Source organism: Tamandua tetradactyla, chromosome 1 (genome assembly GCF_023851605.1).
Source record: "Tamandua tetradactyla isolate mTamTet1 chromosome 1, mTamTet1.pri, whole genome shotgun sequence".
NCBI lineage: Eukaryota > Metazoa > Chordata > Mammalia > Pilosa > Myrmecophagidae > Tamandua > Tamandua tetradactyla.
In genome coordinates this window covers 183,013,443-183,031,597 of record NC_135327.1, presented here as the reverse complement: position 1 = coordinate 183,031,597, position 18,155 = coordinate 183,013,443, and the positions used below count along the sequence as shown (strand labels likewise).

The 18,155-nt window shown below is 38.4% G+C and overlaps 1 protein-coding gene across 9 annotated transcripts in view; it reads left to right on the top strand.

Moving 5' to 3' along the window:
• Positions 1–18,155, top strand: part of HIPK2 (homeodomain interacting protein kinase 2) — a 210,228-nt gene that overhangs the window by 46,655 nt on the left and 145,418 nt on the right. The window lies entirely within an intron of this gene.

The window sequence follows — 18,155 nt, the reverse complement described above, 5'->3', positions numbered from 1 at the left end:
TACAAGTATCTGTTTGAGACCCTGTTTTCATATACATTGGGTAGAGATCTAGGAGTGGAATTGCCAGGTCACATGGTAATTCTGTACTTCACTTTTTGAGAAAGCGCTAATTGCTTTCCACAGTGACTTTCCATTTTTACATTCCCACCAGTAAAGCACTAGCATTCCACTTTCATGCCATCCTTTCCAACACTTATTTTCCATTTTTAAACATAACCATCCTTATAGGTGTGCAGTGGTATCTTATTATGGTTTTGGTTTGCATTTCCCTAATGGCTAATGATGTTGAGCATCTTTCATGTACCATTAACCGTTTATATATCCTTTGGAAAAATGTCTGTTCAAGTCATTTGCCTGTTTTTAAATTGTATTGTTTGTCTTTTTTGTTGTAAAAATTCTTTAAGTACTTTATATTCTGGATATTTAACCCTTATCTGATATATAGTTTGCAATCTTTATAACTACCTTGAACCTCAATACAGATTCATTGGGGATGACTGCTGTTTCAGTTCACTAGAGCTGCTGCAATATAGCAGAAATGGATTGGCTTTTTCAATGGGGATTTATTAGGTACAAGTTATAATTCTAAGGCCATGGAAATGTCCAAATTAAGGCATCAGCAAGATACTTTCACTGAAGAAAGAGTGATGGCATCTGGGATCCCTCTGACACATGGGAAGGTAGCTGCTATTCCTTTGCTCCCTGGTTCCGTTGCTTTTAGATTCCATGTGTCCTTGCTTGCTTTACCAGGGACACCTCTCTGAGGTCTCTGTGTTCTTCAGGTCTACTGTTAGCATCTTCACAGTGTTTCTCTTTGCGTCCTTCACTTGGTTTCATCTCTCTGCTCTCTGTGAGCTCTCTTGAAGGACTCCAGCAAGGAGATTAAGACCACTTTGATGGGTGGTTCAGTGGTAGAATGCTCGCCTGCCATGCAGGAGACCAGGGTTCGATTCCCAGCCCATGCACCCCCCCAAAACAGACCCACTCTCCATGGAAACAGTCTAATCAAACAGTCCTACCACAACACGTCAGTCCTCACAAGAATGGATTAAAAGAACATAGTCTATTTTGGGGTACATAACAGATTTAAACCAACATAATCGCATTAAGATTTAAACCAACACAAATTAACTATATTAAGGGATATTACAGCACTAGTTAGGATGGGCTAAGTTATATTGCTACAATAAACAACCCCCATGTCTCAGGGACTTAAAACAGCAAAGGTATGCTTCATACTAATGCCTCATGTCCATCTTGGGACAGCTTGGACTCTCTATCTGTTATCCTCACCTAGTTCCCAGGCTAAGGAGCTTCTGCTTCCTGGATCATCTCTGGTTATTGTAGCAAGGGAAAGAGAATATGCAGATTATACACTGGGTCTGAAAAGCTTCTGCCCAGAAATGACACTTCCCACTCACTTTTTATTGGCCAAGACTAATGGTATGGCTAAGACTAACTCTAAGTTACTTGGCTTGGGTTACCTGAGTTATAGTAGTGGTTTTCAAATTGAAAGTCTCTCAAGATAATCTATTGAGATAGTGGTTTTCAAATTGAAAGTCTCTCAAGATAATCTCTTGGGATATAGATGAAAATATCAAAATCTCCATAGTTTATCTAGTCCTTTTTCACTTTCTATTTTTTTGTGTTTTAGTAAACATATTAGTAAAATAGAATATGTATAACTTATTTTTAAGTACTACAAATATTAGAAGTGTTCATTTTTTACTAAATGCTCAATCAAAAAATGTAGATTTTTATTTATACAATAAACATAAATCTGCAATAAGCATATTACATAGAAAATGGGTCCTGATTATGACCAAGGATAGTACTTTTGATTAAAGTGTTACGTGGAAAAGAAATGCACATGTTCTTAAGGCAAATTTGATAAAAATGCAGATAGTGCATCCAAATTTTCCAAAACCCTTGAAATTTCCCTGACAGTCTCATCAGAATCTTTGGAGGTTGCTTTCTTCCTATCTAAATCAGTCTTTCCTCAAGGAACAGCATTTGAAATAAATGTGAAGTGAACTCTTGTCCCATTTCATTGTTTTTCTGTTCCCTTTGTCCGTTCATTCCAAAATAGCTTACTGAATACCTTTTATTTGCCGGGCATTGCACTAAGTACAGCAAGCATTCCTTGTCATTGCAAATAGACAGTGTGCTGCTGACAGCATGTGTTGGGTGGGCCTTGGTAAATTAGCAGGCAGGCCTCCCTCGTTTTTTTTCACTAAATAGTTATTTAGGACTTATTATGTTCCTGACACTAGTTTCAGTCCTTTATATCTATGAACTCATTTAATCCTCACAAGGACCCTCTGTGATCTATTGCTGTTCCCATTTTATAGATGAGAAAGTTGAGGCACAAAGAAATTAAGTAACTTGCCAAAATCACCCATTTAGCAAGTGGTAGAGCTGGGATTTGACTCGGTGATTGGGGACTCAGAAACAATCTTAAAATGATCCTTTGGAATACAGAACATTATTGAATTGGAGAGAGCCTATGTCACTAAATGCCATCCTATCTGTTCTCAAGCAGGACATATGAGAGTGTCTGACGTCTCAGCTGTGCTCTAGCAGGAAAGAGCCCCACTGCAAGTAGCAGTGTAACCAGAGAGTGGGCACCTCCCCCAGTACTGTGACCCAGCTCTGTGGCATATGATTGGGTAATAGCAACACCAAGGCTGGTTTGATGACAGTGACTCATAGTATAAAAATGTCCTTGCAACAAACCAAAGAACAGACTTTAATTTGCACAGCTCAGAGTGGGCTATACTGGTGGCACATTAGTTTTTTCAGGGATGCCGGTACAAACTGATTTTAGTATTCACTAAATATACAAACTCCTACCTTAATATTGTAAATAATACCACATTGTGTTTTTACCACGCCTTTTAGTTTACAAAGCACTTTACATCATTACTTCATTATTCTGAGTATGCTCTCAATACAGTTTCACTTGCTTTCTATTTTTTCACTTTTCTCTTATCTTTTATTTCATTTTTCTTTTTCTCCTCCCCTGCCTTATTCTTTCCCAGCATTTCTGCTTATTTTTTTCCCCCACGTCTCTAGCTTTTCTTCCTTTTATCTTTTTCCGTCACTTCCTCTTTCCTTTACCTAGTGGAGCTTGAGCTTCCTCTGCCTTTCCCAAAGTAACCTCTAATTGAGTTTAGTCAGATGTCATTTAAAGGCAACTGAGAGTAACGAAGATATTCTCCAGAGATCAAAGGCGTTGTAATGGAGAGCTATTGTTGTAAACAGCAGTTGCCGTTGAAATCAAGCAAGAACATATTAGTGTATTTTAAGAAGAGGATGAAATGAAATCCTAAACGGAACACAGGGGAAAGGGTTGTATGCATTTCACGTCATAGGCACCATTGTGTCTGTATAAAGTTTTCTTTGCTGTTAGCCTAGGAGAGAGATGCTCAAAGAAATACATAAACATGAGTACAAAAGGCAGCAAACAGGTGTTATGCTGAGAGCAAAACACAGATGGCTGTCCTTTGTCCTGGTTTTTTTTGTGTAATGCACCAAGGAGTTGAGGTTTAGAAAGGGCAGGTTTGAGGAGATGCTGTCCTGTGACACCTTAACTATTGATGTAGCTAGTGAGGGCAGATTAGGCTTTCACATGCTTCCCTTAGATATTTTGTTTTGAAGTCAAACACTGATCAAGATGAACAAATATATTTGCATAAAGAGAAGAGATGTTTAGCTCCTGGCAGGAACTAAAATGTGGGAGTGAAGCCGAGGATGCTTCTACTGCTTTTCAACCGAGATGCCACCAGTATGTGGTGTAAGGCTGGGAGGGCAATCTGCCATTTGGCCGCTCTGACTTTGCGATTGTATAAATACTTTATCATAGCTTGAGTAGGAGACAAGTTTTGTTTTGTTTTGTTTTTCCAATGACATACGTCCTGAATTATATTGAAGAGTAACAGAATTTACATAATTTTTGATATTAAAGAGAATTGGCAGTGGCCTGGTAATAAGAGCACCAAAATGGTTAAGAATAAATAGGTTTCCGTTTTGATTCTGAGCCTGTCATATATTTCAGAATTCAAAAAGACAAGCTAGTTGTGGATTAGGCCTGGAATGGGTAAGAGTAAGGTAAGCAAAAGACATAATTTTGCTTTACTGATAGAGTAACAGAAATTTAGTGATAAATTCTTTTTTGCATTATATAGGGGGGAAAAAGCCTACCAGATTTTCAATCTTGATTTTGACTTTATAGAACATTTCTTTAGGATGTAAAGATTCAACCTGAGGCTTACTCGTCCTGAAGAGTCAGTGGTGTTTTAAAAACCAGAATGTGTATGTGTGTGGTGGGGGTGGGGTGTATATCGGTGTCAGGGAGTGGCCTGGAGACTCAGGGACGGTGCTTTTGTAAAGACTTGTGGCTCAAACACCTGAAAATTAGAACTGTCGAGACTTTTACCATCCTTGCTTTGAACATTTCAGGGACATAGGGAGCAGCCTTCTAGGTTTTTGAAAAATGTATGTTTAAATGGAATTAATCTGGGTTAAAGTTAGAAGCATAGCTGGTTTTGTTTTTATAGTTTGTAGATGTTTGCCTTTTTCTTCCCACCAAGTGTGCTTAAGGGTTCTCTTTCTGAGATCCTCAGTTGAAAAGAAAACACAGAATTGAAAAATGTAACAATTTGTCCAGGATTTGAATTAAAAAGACAGTCAGCGTAGACAGCAGGTGAGCGTTAGGGTGCATATGAGGAGAGACTGATCTGAGGTTCTTCATTAACCTCATAACTTCATAACCCTTAACTGCTCCATGTCTAGCTCACAACTGATTTGTATTTTTGAGCTTTCTCAGACGTTTCTGAAATAGAAATGCTTGGCATGCTCAGAATCAGAACTGGAAACATAGTTTATTCTTTACCATTATGTTGTTCTTATTACCATGCCACTGCCAACTCTCTTTCAAAGTGACTACAGTTATTCCTTGATTCTGATGCACAGAGATATATTCCGGCCTTTGCCAGAAGCACTGTAACTTAATGCAGAATTGAATTTAAAATGATCACCTTGCTTTTGCTTATTTCCACTTATAATAATATTTGATTAATTGAAATGCACTGTAGGTCCTTTAAGGCACGATATAGGAACAGCATATAATGCAATGTCTTACCTCCAAGAAGGGAAAAATGAAGAAAGTTCTTTTGGAAGGTCAAAACGATTTTCCCTGCAAAAATTATTCATTAGTAAATTGCCATTGGTTTTCTTAAACTAAGTCTAGAATTATTTTTAAAATTAAGGTTCTTAATGAAACTGTTGTTCTGAAAAGGATTCTTTGAGTCGCTTTTATAATATATTTGGTTTTCTCATACTGATCCCACCAATTTCCTGGAGAAAGAAACTGAAAAGCACGTGAATCTAATCAGTATAAATATGCGTGTATTTCAGTATCATCCTTTATACTTCACCAGCATTGGAATGGTTTGCTAATTTTCAGGTTGCTTATGACCATTTGGTAACATGGCTTGCAGATAATCAGTTTATCGACTTCATGGACTCCCTCAGTGGTAAAGAAGGCCTGGGTCACTGTGGTAGTTAGATTCAGTTGTCAGCTTGGCCAGGTGAAGGTGCCTAGTTCTGTTGCTGTGGATATGAGCCAGTGGTATGTGAACCTCATCTGTTGTTGCTCATTGCATCTGCAGTCGGCTAGGAGGCGTGCTTGCTGTAATGAATGGTGTTTGATTTAATTGTCTGGTGCTTAAATGAGAGAGCTCAACATAGCACAGCCCAAGCAGCACAGCATACCTCATCTCAGCACCTGCAGCTCAGCCCAGGTCTTTGGAGATGCAGAAAGGAATCACCCGGGGAAAGTTGTTGGAACCCAGAGGCCTGGAGAGAACGCCAGCAGAGATCATCCTGTGCCTTCCCACATAAGAAAGAACCTCAGTTGAAAGTTAGCTGCCTTTCCTCTGAAGAACTAACGAAATAAATCCCCCTTTATTAAAAGCCAGTCCATCTCTGATGTGTTGCATTCCAGCAACTAGCAAACTAGAACAGTCACCCATAATGATTTATGGCTTAGTCCGAGGCAACATGTTAAAGTTACAGAAAGGTGAACTTGAGAGTAGCTTTAAGTTATTTAAGGCAAGATTAGCAACTCTCAGAGAGAAGTGAGGTTAAACATGGAGAGGGGCTGATTTTAACAAACCATGGAGCCAGTAGGTAGATAGATTTGTGGAGAATTTGCAAGTGGTAGGAAAAGGATAGTTTTTTTTTCTTCAGTTAAAGAAAAACACAGCTTATGGTAGAGTTTGCAGATTCAAGGAAAATGACGTAAAAGATTTTGAAGGTTCTGAAGAAAATTACGTTTCTTGGAAAAGCAAGGAGCATAACATGATGTGTTTGGTCCTCTTCTCAGGAGAGCACCCCTCCTTTCTCTTCTCCTGACCCTGTGGAAAAAGAGAGCTATTGGCCTATTCCTAGCCAGCCCCAATAGCTCTTTCTGTTTTCATTCCACTGGATCAATTCCTTAATTGTGCTTATCGTAGTCTATCCTTGACTTTTCTCTGACTCATACTTTCCTCCTCTTACTATTTGACAACTGCTGTGCCCCCAAGGATTACTTTATTTGCCATCTGCTCCACTTTCAACACCATTTCTCCTGGGAAACAGCTTTACTCACATGGGTTCCATTTTCATCTAGGTGGTGATGACAGCCTGGAGGTCAGAATCTCCAGCTCTGACCTCTTAACCCATTCTGCTATCCTGTTTTTTTTCTTAATACTTATAGAACATTTCCTCTTTGTTGTTACTAATGCCTAAAATGAAATCTATCCAAAGGACAGCCCTTCTAGCTAGACTCTGCTCTTAAAATAGTCAGCACCATACCTCTCTTAGTCTTTTTGGGAAGTTAACCTTTGATTTCAGTCTTTTTTCCTTTTTTGATATCTCATTCTCTCCTGCTAACCTTCATTAGCAGTATTTTTGGCTATGTCTGTCTGTCTGTCTTTGGCCTTATGCATGAACTGGGTTCATTTTCCGTTTTCTTTTCAAGATGGTACATGTTCGTTCAAAATTCAGCCCAGCAGATGGGTACTAGATGTGCTGATTGTCAATGACCAGCAGCAGCTCCTGGTACTTTAACTTTAGCAATTTAAGCAATGCCTTTCCTCACAGTTTCAGTATGAATAACTGAACACGATTTAGCTATCCTGTCAACTTGTAATCCAACTTGTTGAGAATTGATTCCGTTATTCCCCCCCACCCCTACCTCAAGTTAAATGCTTTAACGCACATTCCTGTTTTCCTTGTCACCAACCATGGAACCATGGTGGCCCAGAAATATTTGATTCCTCTCTCCTTTGCCTTTACATCTCATCTGTCAGTGTGTCTTGTCTTTTCTTTTCTGCAAAGCCTTATGTTTCTGCTACTTCCTTTCTATTTTCTCAGGCAGTTCCTTAGTCCAGATCCTCATTGCCTCACCCCTGGACTGCTGTGACCTGCCCAAAGCCCCTTAGTCCAGATCTTCTTACTCAAGACCAGTGCTCTGTCCACTGAGCCACTATGCAGCAGATAAGTGAAGTTTACCTCTTTAAAGAGGTACATTTATTTTATTCTAATGCTCTTGAATGGCTCTAATTCTCAAGTGTATAATATCCCTCCTTGTTAGAGGACAAAGAAATCACAGATGTCTTAGGACCATTGCTAGGGGTGTGCATTACTTTACCAGGGGGTGTATAGGTGGGTGTGCCCCATAGTTTAGAGCTGTCTCCTCTCACATATCTGCTTCCATTTTTCCTTTGGCTGTTATTGTACCTCTCTCCTTGTTTGATTCTTCTAATCTGAAAACCTAAGGAGTAAAGAAGCCCAGCTCATAGCATGAATGTGGAAATTAGGCAGACCTTAATTCACATCCCAACCTTGCTACCTACTTGCATAGTGACCTTGCAGAATTACTTCATCTCCCTAAACTCCATTTGTTCATCTGTAAAACAGGGAAAATGTACCTTACCTTACAATTGTGGGTTATCCACACATTGAGAGCAACCTCAACAATGATAATCCTCCTACAGTTTATTTTTCATTATGTATGAGGTAAGAATCAATAAGACAGAGAGAGGACTAAAGGAGTAGAATGAGTGGCTTTAGTGGTAGGGTTTCCCCCATAGCTTTTTTGACTATTTAGAAATTAGTTGTGAAAGATAGAAGTTATTAGTAGATGCCATTCTGGATAAGTATGGTGGTGGACAGTGTATAATGCTGGTTATTTATTGGTTTAACGTTTGTTGATACCAGTACTCCTATGCCAATGCTTTGTGTCCAAGCAAAGCCAAAGCTTCCTGAAGGCAGACCCCATAGTATGTGATGATTCCCTAATCTGCTCTACTGGCAGATTGATTTATTTACATCCTGTAGCAAAATCTGGAACACTGCCCTTCTGTCTTTCAGAAGACCCTCATATTTCTAATCCCAGCCCAAATTTTAGCTCCTCTGTAAATCCTTGCTTAACTACAACCCCTAGTGATTCCTGTCTCTGAATATCTATGGCATTTACTTTGGCAGCTTCCTTATTTTGCTTAAAATTGCCAGTTGTCCTTTTTGTTTGCAATGAACTTGGAAACCCCATGAGGTCTTAAGCTCCTTTAGGGCATTGACTGTGTCTTACTGTATTTGTGTGTTCTGTTATGCCCATAGGGTCTTGTTTTATATAACTGACATTTAATGCAGATTTGATGATTGATTTTATTTGAAAAATTTTTTTCAAATTTTTTTTCAATTGCTTAGTGCTGCAATCAGTAGTATTGTAATTGTCATTATTGACAAAAAAAAATTCTTTAGCGCTTTGTGGATGATCCTAAACTGCTCTGGTGAAATATACTATACATTTACCATTACACAACTAGTGGACAGACATTGATTAAAATGAATATTAAAACTCCATAGACATTTTACATGCACCATTTGGAGATTTTATCATTTAGCAATGGGCTCACCTAAAACTATCTTCATACTGCTTGTGAAATGTAAATTTGGTAAGCCTGATAGTTATTAAAATTTTTTTTAGTATTTCAGTGAAGAAATTTTTCTGATGTTTTCAACCCGTGGAGGCGTCATATTATCATGTTACACAAGGTTATGAAGGATTATACAAATAACTCTTTTCTAGATGCTTAAAAGTTTCGCTGTTAACATAATTAATACTACTGAATACTATTCTTAAAAATGGTCCAAAATGGGAAATTTTGAGTAGTATATATGTTACTATAGTAAAATTTTTAAACTGTTCATTCAGATGTATGTTTCTAACGTTTTTGACATTTGAAACAAAACTATTCCTTTAATATTCTATAATTTATTGTATCTTATGTGCATAATGTGATATATGACAGGTATGGCATTCTGTTAAGTTTGGGGAATTTTTAATCATTCCTTTGAGTTCTCAGTTACAAAAAAATCTGCAGCTTCTATCGACTATTCATTATTCAGTAGAAGTATATTCTTATGGACTTGAAGGAAGTGGAAAAGTTGGTAACTTGTAAAATAAGATGTTCCTGACTCTGTTCTCTTTAATTACGTAACTGGATTCTGAGTGGTAATCTATTTCACATCTTCCAAAACAAAATCAAACCTTATATACTGATAAAAATGGTGTTGCTGTTTGTTGTGCCTTCTCACGAGCTTTGATAAAACTCAGTAAGGTTCTGAGCTAAATAATTCTTGGATAAAACTGAGTTTTTTTGTTTTGTTTTGTTTTAATCATAATTGAACCCTCACTCATCCCTGTAGTTTCACCAGAGTCTGATCTTCCAGTAGATAATTTTGGGGTGGTGAAATGGAACGGAAATGTTCTCAGATGTGAAGCAACTTTTCAGTTCATCTACTTGTGAAATATGAAGTTATTAAGAAACTAAGCATATAAGTGGGAAAAATGCACTAAATGAGCCAATTTTCTAACATGTCATTAAAAGAAAAATCTTAATGAGTTTAGACCTCAACAAGACCATGAAGATTTTTATTTACTCTTTTTCAAGGTAGAAAAATTATTCTTAACCCTTGAAAGGTGAATTTCTCATTAAATCTTTAAGACACATTCGAACATCTGGAGTCAGGGTCTGATTTTTCCACTTATCAAATAAACCTGAACCTATAACTTGGCTTCCTGGTTTTCAGACTAGAACCCTTGTGAGAATGAAAGGGAGAATGGGTGCTCTTATTAATTGAATTGGCACAACAGGGATAATTTAGGACTATCTCAGAAAAGTTGGAATGTATGCTTAACTTGTACATAAAACATCTGGCTCAGAGTCTGGTAAGTACTAGTTGCTCAAGATTTTAAGACCTGGAGAATATGAAGGTGTTTTGAGAATCCTAAGGAATAGGGGTTGGAATCAAGTATGATGGAATTTTATGGACATAAATGGTCTCTATGATAAAGGAAAGAAGCCAAATGATTTTAAAATAAAGTATTTTGAAATGCAGACTTACATGCATTTTTTTTAATGCAAAATGAGCATTTGAATAAAGTAGCTGAAGAAGGGGCCATTGCCTTCAGTGCCTTTAGCATACAGGCTAATCAAAATGTACCTTAAATAACCAGATAACCTGGATTTGTTTGAGTATGAAAGAGACAGTCTATAGTATTTGTGGTAATAAGGAATGACTTCTTACAAATTATGAACTTTAATTCTGCTAACTATAGGATATATATTAATGTCAGTTTCACAGGAGGCATTTTTCATTAGTCATAGGCAATCAAGGATATTTTGCGGACAATTGTGTGATAAAAGTTGTCTTAAATTTTAATAAATTTCTTTTAAATGTTTTTCTTGATCACTTCTGTAACATCCACAAAAACTTGCATCTGTCACCTTAAAAAGCCCCAGTGCATATTTGATATTAAATGTTTATGATTTTGACGTGTTTATGAGATAGAGTATATATTTTAATAGAGATATTGCCTTTTACAGTCTTCAGTTCTGGAATTAGCAACTTTCTGTGCTTTCAAAGTGAATAAAAAATGTGACCATTATCTTGGTAAACTACTTAGATTTTTGTGGAAAGTTTTGAGTCAGGTCACCCTTCTAGAGAGCAGGTGTGATTATTGTAGATTTATCCTACAGTGATTTCCTAGGCCCTTTAAAGTTCTCCCCATGGGCTTAAAATCTACCATGAGAGTTGTTTCATAATAGCCTCCCCAGTCTCCCAACTAAGAAGGGGCAAAATCCACTTTCTCTTATTAGAGACAAATAGGAAGGACAGACAAGGCTTAAAAAACAATTGAGATTTTGCACAGGGTTGAGCTGAAATATCCATTTCAATCCCTGCATTTTCTGTAAAGAACATTCACAAAGAGGGGAGAATCCTTGAAGAAGACAACAGTCAGTACCCTCAGCCCCCTCCCCAGCCTCCCAGCTTTAGGGATCTAAATATATATAGTGAAACAATTGAACAAAATGATGGCATTAGACATTCATTGTGCTATTACCCCACAGAATCCTTCAACAACTAGTAAAAACTGGCAAGGCCATCTTCCTCAAAAATCCGGAAAACAGTGAAAGGATTACACTTATTAGGCAAGTGCTGAATCAAGAAAACACAACTTTGAAAACAGTAGGCAAAGTACATGGTGCCCTTGCTACCTCCTCCCTCCACCCCCTTCCCAGTGTGGTGTGGAGCCAGCCCGTGTTCCATTGTAGGTCCCCTTGGACCAGTTCTGGAGGGAGCATAGTGACCCCTATCACATGCTCGGATGCCTGTATGTCCTGCCTGGCTGTTGAGTGGCAACCTGAAACACTGAACCAAGAAACACATCTTGAGTTTGCCCTCAAAACTTGCTCTGCAGGCAGAAACAGCTTGCCATAGCTAAAGCAGTATAAGAAACAATTATAACAGAGCAGCCTGGGGTTAAGGATTACATGCTTTAAGTCATATGATAGAGTACCTATAAGTGAAAGAAAGTCTCTTTCATAGAGAGTAGAGGGGACATTTGAATTCCTGTACATGGGAGAATTCTCAAGTCCATAAGCAAGCACAAGCTCAGGACAAGGCCACAGGCTCAGGAAAGACAGAAGAGGATGCTGTATTTCACATTCACTGCAGGCTGGTCTTGGTAGGAGAATGAAACTGAATGAGAACACCAGTTATGCAGAGTCAGTTTTCAAAGACTGTGGAAAGTATTTTTTGCATTTGTTTGTTTGTGTTAGCTCTTGGCACACAAGGATATCTCTGTCATATCACTACTGGATATATACGTAAGTAACAGGAAGCAAAGGGACTAAATCCCAGAATTAGCAGTTGAAACTATTAAAATGTACTGTTAAAGTGTGCAATACTGCAAGACAAAACAAAGAAACAGGAAATGATGGCCCAAAGAAACAAGATAAAAATCCAGAAACTATCAAGAAAGAAGACCAGAATTTGGACATATTGGACAAAGATTTTTAAAAAAATGATCCTCAGTATGCTCAAGGCAAAAAAGGAAAACAAAGAAAGAACTAAAAGATACAGGAAAACTAGGAATGAGTAATGGGAATCTCAATAAATAAATAGAAAATTTTAAAAGGAACCAAACAGAAACACTGTAGTTGAAGACCACAGAAGCCAACATGAAAAATTTTGTAGAATTGCATATTGGAACCGGCAGAAGAAGGAACCAGTCAAAGCAAAAGAAAAGACAATTGAAATTATTCAGGCTGTGAAGCAGAAAAAAAAAGAATTTTACAAAATGAACAGAACCTAAGAAACCTATGGGACACCATTAAACATACTAACATATATATTAATGGAAGTCTTAGAGGGAAATGAAAAATGGAAAGGGCAGAAGGAATATTCAAAGAAATCATGTCAGAAAAATTCCCCAATTTAATGAAAGACATGAATATGCACATTCAAGATACCCATTGACTGCCGAACGGGGATAAGCTCAAAGAAAATAATACCCAGACACATAGTAGTCAAACTGTCAAATGCCAAACAAAGGAGAAGTTTCTTAAAGCTATAAGAGAAAAGCAATGTGCTATGTACAAGAGAGCCCCTATAAGATTAAGTTCTGATTTCTCAGCAGAAACTATGGCATTAAGAAAGGAGTGGGAAGAAATATTTAAAGTGCTAAAAAAAAGACAAAACAATTGCAAAGCAAGAATTTTACATCCAGCAAGTTTGTCTTTCAAAAATGAGAAAACAAGGTTAAGGCATTCCTAGGTAAACTAAAGCTGAGGGAGTTTGTCACTACTAGATCTGTCCAACATGCAATTCTAAATGGAATTCGTCAGACTGAAAAGAAGGACACCAGGCAGTGGGTCAAAAAAATAAAGACTGGGGTGGGCCACGGTGGCTCAACAGGTAAGAATGCTTGCCTGCCATGCCCAAGGACCCGGGTTCGATTCCCGGTGCCTGCCCATGTAAAAAAATAAAAATAAAAATAAATAAAGACTGGGCGGGCCATGGTGGCTCAGTGGCAGAGTTCTTGCCTGCCATACCAGGGACCCAGGTTTGATTCCTGGTGCCTGCCCATGAAAAAAATAGTAATAATAATAATAAATAAAGACCAAAAATAAATGAATAAATAAATACCTCCAGTAAAGGTAACCGTATAGATAATTATAAATGCCAGTAATACTGTATTGTATTTTTTGATATGTAATGTCACTTTTTACTTGTTACAAGTATAAAATGCAAATACATAAAATAGTAATGATGAATCTATGGCTTTGGATATATAATGTATAAAGTTGTAATTTGTAGCAAGTACAACAAAAAAGGTGGGGGATGGAAGGATATAGGAACAGTGTATCTGTATACTTTTAAAGTTAAATTGGTATCAAAACAAACATGATTGCTATAGATTTAGGGTGTTAAGTTTTAGCCCCATGGTGACCATAAAGAAAATACATGAAAAATATATCCAGAAAGAATGAGAAGGGACTCAAATTGGTACAGTATAAAAAGTCAGGTAAATATCAAAGTAGGCATTACTGGAAGAATTGAGGGGTAAAAAATATATAAGGCTTACAAAGACCAAATAACAAAATGCAGAAGAAAGTCCTGCGTTATCAGTAGTTTCTTTAACATAAATGGGTTAAATTCTCCAATCAAAAGGCAGAGTTTTGCAGAATGGAAAAAAAATACAACTCAACTATATCTTATATAGAAGACATTCACCTTAAATTCAAAGACACAGGTAGGTTGAAAGCAAAAGGATGGAAAAAATATATCATGCAAACAGTAACCCAAAGAGAGCTGAGGTTGTTATACTAATACAGATAAAATAGACCTTAATCCACCAACTCTTGTGAGAAACAAAGGTCACTATATACTGATAAAGGGGTCAATTCAACAAGAAAATATAACTATTATCAGTATGGTACACCTATTGGTCGAGCCACAAAACACATGAAGCAATACTGGCAGAGTTGAAGGGGGAAATAGTCAGTTCTACATTAATAGTAGGAGACTTCAGTATATTGCTTTAAAAAATGTAAAGAACATTTTGGCAGAAGATCAATAAGGAAGTAGAAGGCTTGGAACAATAGTATAAACTAACTAAACTTTAACAGACATATATAGAATATATAACCCAACAACAGCAGAATATACTTTCTTCTCTAGTGCATATAGGTCATTCTCCAGGATAGACCATATGTTAGGTCACAAAGCAGATCTCATTAAATTAAAAAATGCTGCAGGCGTACAGTGCATCTTCTCCAATCACAATGTAGTAAAGCTAGATATCAGTAACCAAGGAAGAAGGGAAAAATTCACAAATATGTGGAAATTAACCAACCAGTGGGTCAAAGAAGAAATTATGAGGGAAATTAGGGAATATCTTTAGGTGAATGGAATTGAACACATAACATACCAGAATGTATGGGATGCAGCAAAAGCAGTGCTAAGAGGAAAATTTATATCGCCAAATGTTTGCACTAGAAAAGAAAAAAGATATCAAATCAGAAACATAACTTCACAACTGAGGATCTAGAAAAAGAAGAGAAAACTAAATTCAGAGCAAGCAGAAGGAAGGAAATGAAGATTAGAACAGAGATAAATTAAATAGAGAATAAAAAAACAAAATAGAATCAAAGTTGGTTCTTTGAAAAGAGCAATAAAATTGACAAAACTTTAGTTACACTGACAGAAAAAAAGAGAGATGACACAAACACCTAAAATCAAAATCGAAAGAGGGGCCATTACTGAAATTAAAAAGGATTATAAAAAGATACTATGAACAACTGTATGCCAACAAACTAGATTACCTAAATGAAATAAACAAATTCCTAGAACCCATAAACTACAGGGATTCAAGAAGAAATTGGGAAAATCTTTATACTCCAGTAACTCCCAACAAAGTCATCAAAAACCTCCCAGCAAAGAAAAGCCCACAACTAGATGGCTTCACTGGTGAATTTTACCAACACTTCAAGAAGAGTTAATACCATCCTGGCTTCAACTCTTCCAAAAAATTGAAGAGTAAGGGACACACCCTAACTTGTTCTATGAACTGCAAACAACATACCAAAGACCTAATACCAAAGCCGGATAAAGATACCACAATAAAAGAAAGTTATGGACCAGTATCCCATATGAATATAGTTATAAAACCCTCAAGAACACAGCAAACCAAATCCAACAGCACATTAAAACAGTTAGATGAAAAAATGGCAGAGGCACCTGCGCTGGCCCTAGCCTCAGAGCAGCCATGATGGAAGGCCTGGACGACGGCCCCGACTTCCTCTCCAAGGAGGACTGCGGATTCCTCCTCCAGAACAACTACTAAATAACCAGAAACAGTGCAGAACAGCTCCCGGGGCCACGGCAGGGATCAGACACACAGTGTACCCCAGTCTGGATTGGCTGGTCCGGCTGCGAGAATCCGCTGCGGTGAGCTCCCCAAGCGGCGCACGCTTCCGCGGGCCGCGGCGGCTGGTGGCTGGCGCCCCTCTCTCCCTCCTTCCCGGACGGGCTGGCAGTCTCGGAGAGGCGAGTTTCCGAAGCCACGGCGGCTGGCGGCCGACACCCCTCCCTTGCAGGTGGCTTCCCTGACTGGCTACGAGTCTCGGAGAGGCGAGTTTCCCAGGCCACGGTGGCTGGCGACCGGTGCCCCTCCCCCACATGCAGCTTCCCGGTCCAGCGGCTGGTCTCGGATCGTGAGTTTCCCAAGCTGCGGCTGGCGACCTGTGCCCCTCCCCCACAGGCGGCTACCCGGAGGGAAAGGAAAGAGTCTCCAAACAGTAGCGGGAACTGAGCCCAACCAAACACCAATAGTGGCGTTAATGGACAAATTCTGACTACTAGAAGTAGGCCCCCAGCTCAGGTGAAACTGATTAAGGCAGAAGTCACCTATTGGGCTAACTGAAAAAGAGGAAAGGGGGCAAAACAGAGCCTTCTGCGGCTGTTTCTACAGAGGCTCGGTTGCCTCTGGGCTCAGCTGCCTCTGGGCTCAGCGCCGGGATTACACAAGGTGCAACTGCCCCAAACACAGAAACAGGCTGCTTTCAGGGCTCTCTACCACATGAACCTTCCCCACGGGAGGGGTGAAACGCAACTCAGGTGGAGTCCCTCTCTCAGGGAACTCATATCCCAGGACTTCACAATTTGAAGCCATTAAAACCAGCCTACAACCTTTCCTCTGCCTCCACCACACACCCAGCAGGGAGAGCCCTTCAAAGTTAAAGGAGCCACAACATCTTTTGCTGGTGGGACCCACAGACAGACAAGCGCCACATACTGGGCAGGATAAGAAAAACAGAGCCCAGAGGACTTCACAGGAAAGTCTTTCAACCTGCTGGGTCTCATACTCAGGGAAATCTGATTAAATGTCCAGACGCCAGCAAAAAATAACAAATCACACCAGGAAAATTGAAGATATGGCCCAGTCAGAGGAACAAACCGATAGTTCAAATGAGATACAGGAGCTGAGACAACTAATTCTGAATATACGAACAGAAATGGAAAACCTCTTCAAAAACCAAATCAATAAATTGAGGGAGGACATGAAGAAGGCATGGGATGAACAAAAAGAAGAAATGGAAAGTCTGAAAAAACAAATCACAGAACTTATGGGAATGAAAGATACAGTAGAAGAGATGAAAAAAAAAATGGAAACCTACAATGGTAGATTTCAAGAGACAGAGGTTAGAATTAGTGAACTGGAGGATGGAACATCTGAAATCCAAAAAGAAACAGAAACTATAGGGAAAAGAATGGAAAAATTTGAGCAGGGGCTCAGGGAATTGAATGATAATATAAAGTGCACAAATATACGTGTTGTGGGTGTCCCAGAAGGAGAAGAGAAGGGAAAAGGAGGAGAAAAACTAATGGAAGAAATTATCACTGAAAATTTCCCAACTCTTATGAAAGACCTAAAATTACAGATCCAAGAAGTTCAGCGCACCCCAAAGAGAATAGATCCAAATAGGCGTTCTCCAAGACACTTACTAGTTAGAATGTCAGAGGTCAAAGAGAAAGAGAGGATCTTGAAAGCAGCAAGAGAAAAGCAATCCATCACATACAAGGGAAACCCAATAAGACTATGTGTAGATTTCTCAGCAGAAACCATGGAAGCTAGAAGACAGTGGGATGATATATTTAAATTACTAAAAGAGAAAAACTGCCAACCAAGACTTCTATATCCAGCAAAATTGTCCTTCAAAAATGAGGGAGAAATTAAAACATTTTCAGACAAAAAGTCACTGAAAGAATTTGTGACCAAGAGACCAGCTCTGCAAGAAATACTAAAGGGAGCACTAGAGACAGATACAAAAAGACAGAAGAGAGAGGTGTGGAGAAGAGTGTAGAAAGAAGGAAAATTAGATATGATATATATAATACAAAAGGCAAAATGATAGAGGAAAGTATTACCCAAACAGTAATAACACTAAATGTTAATGGACTGAATTCCCCAATCAAAAGGCATAGACTGGCAGAATGGATTAAAAAACAGGATCCTTCTATATGCTGTCTACAGGAAACACATCTTAGATCCAAAGATAAACATAGGTTGAAAGTGAAAGGTTGGGAAAAGATACTTCATGCAAATAACAACCAGAAAAGAGCAGGAGTAGCTATACTAATATCCCACAAATTAGACTTCAAATGTAAAACAGTTAAAAGAGACAAAGAAGGATACTATCTACTAATAGAAGGAACAATTAAACAAGAAGACATAAAAATCATAAATATTTACGCAC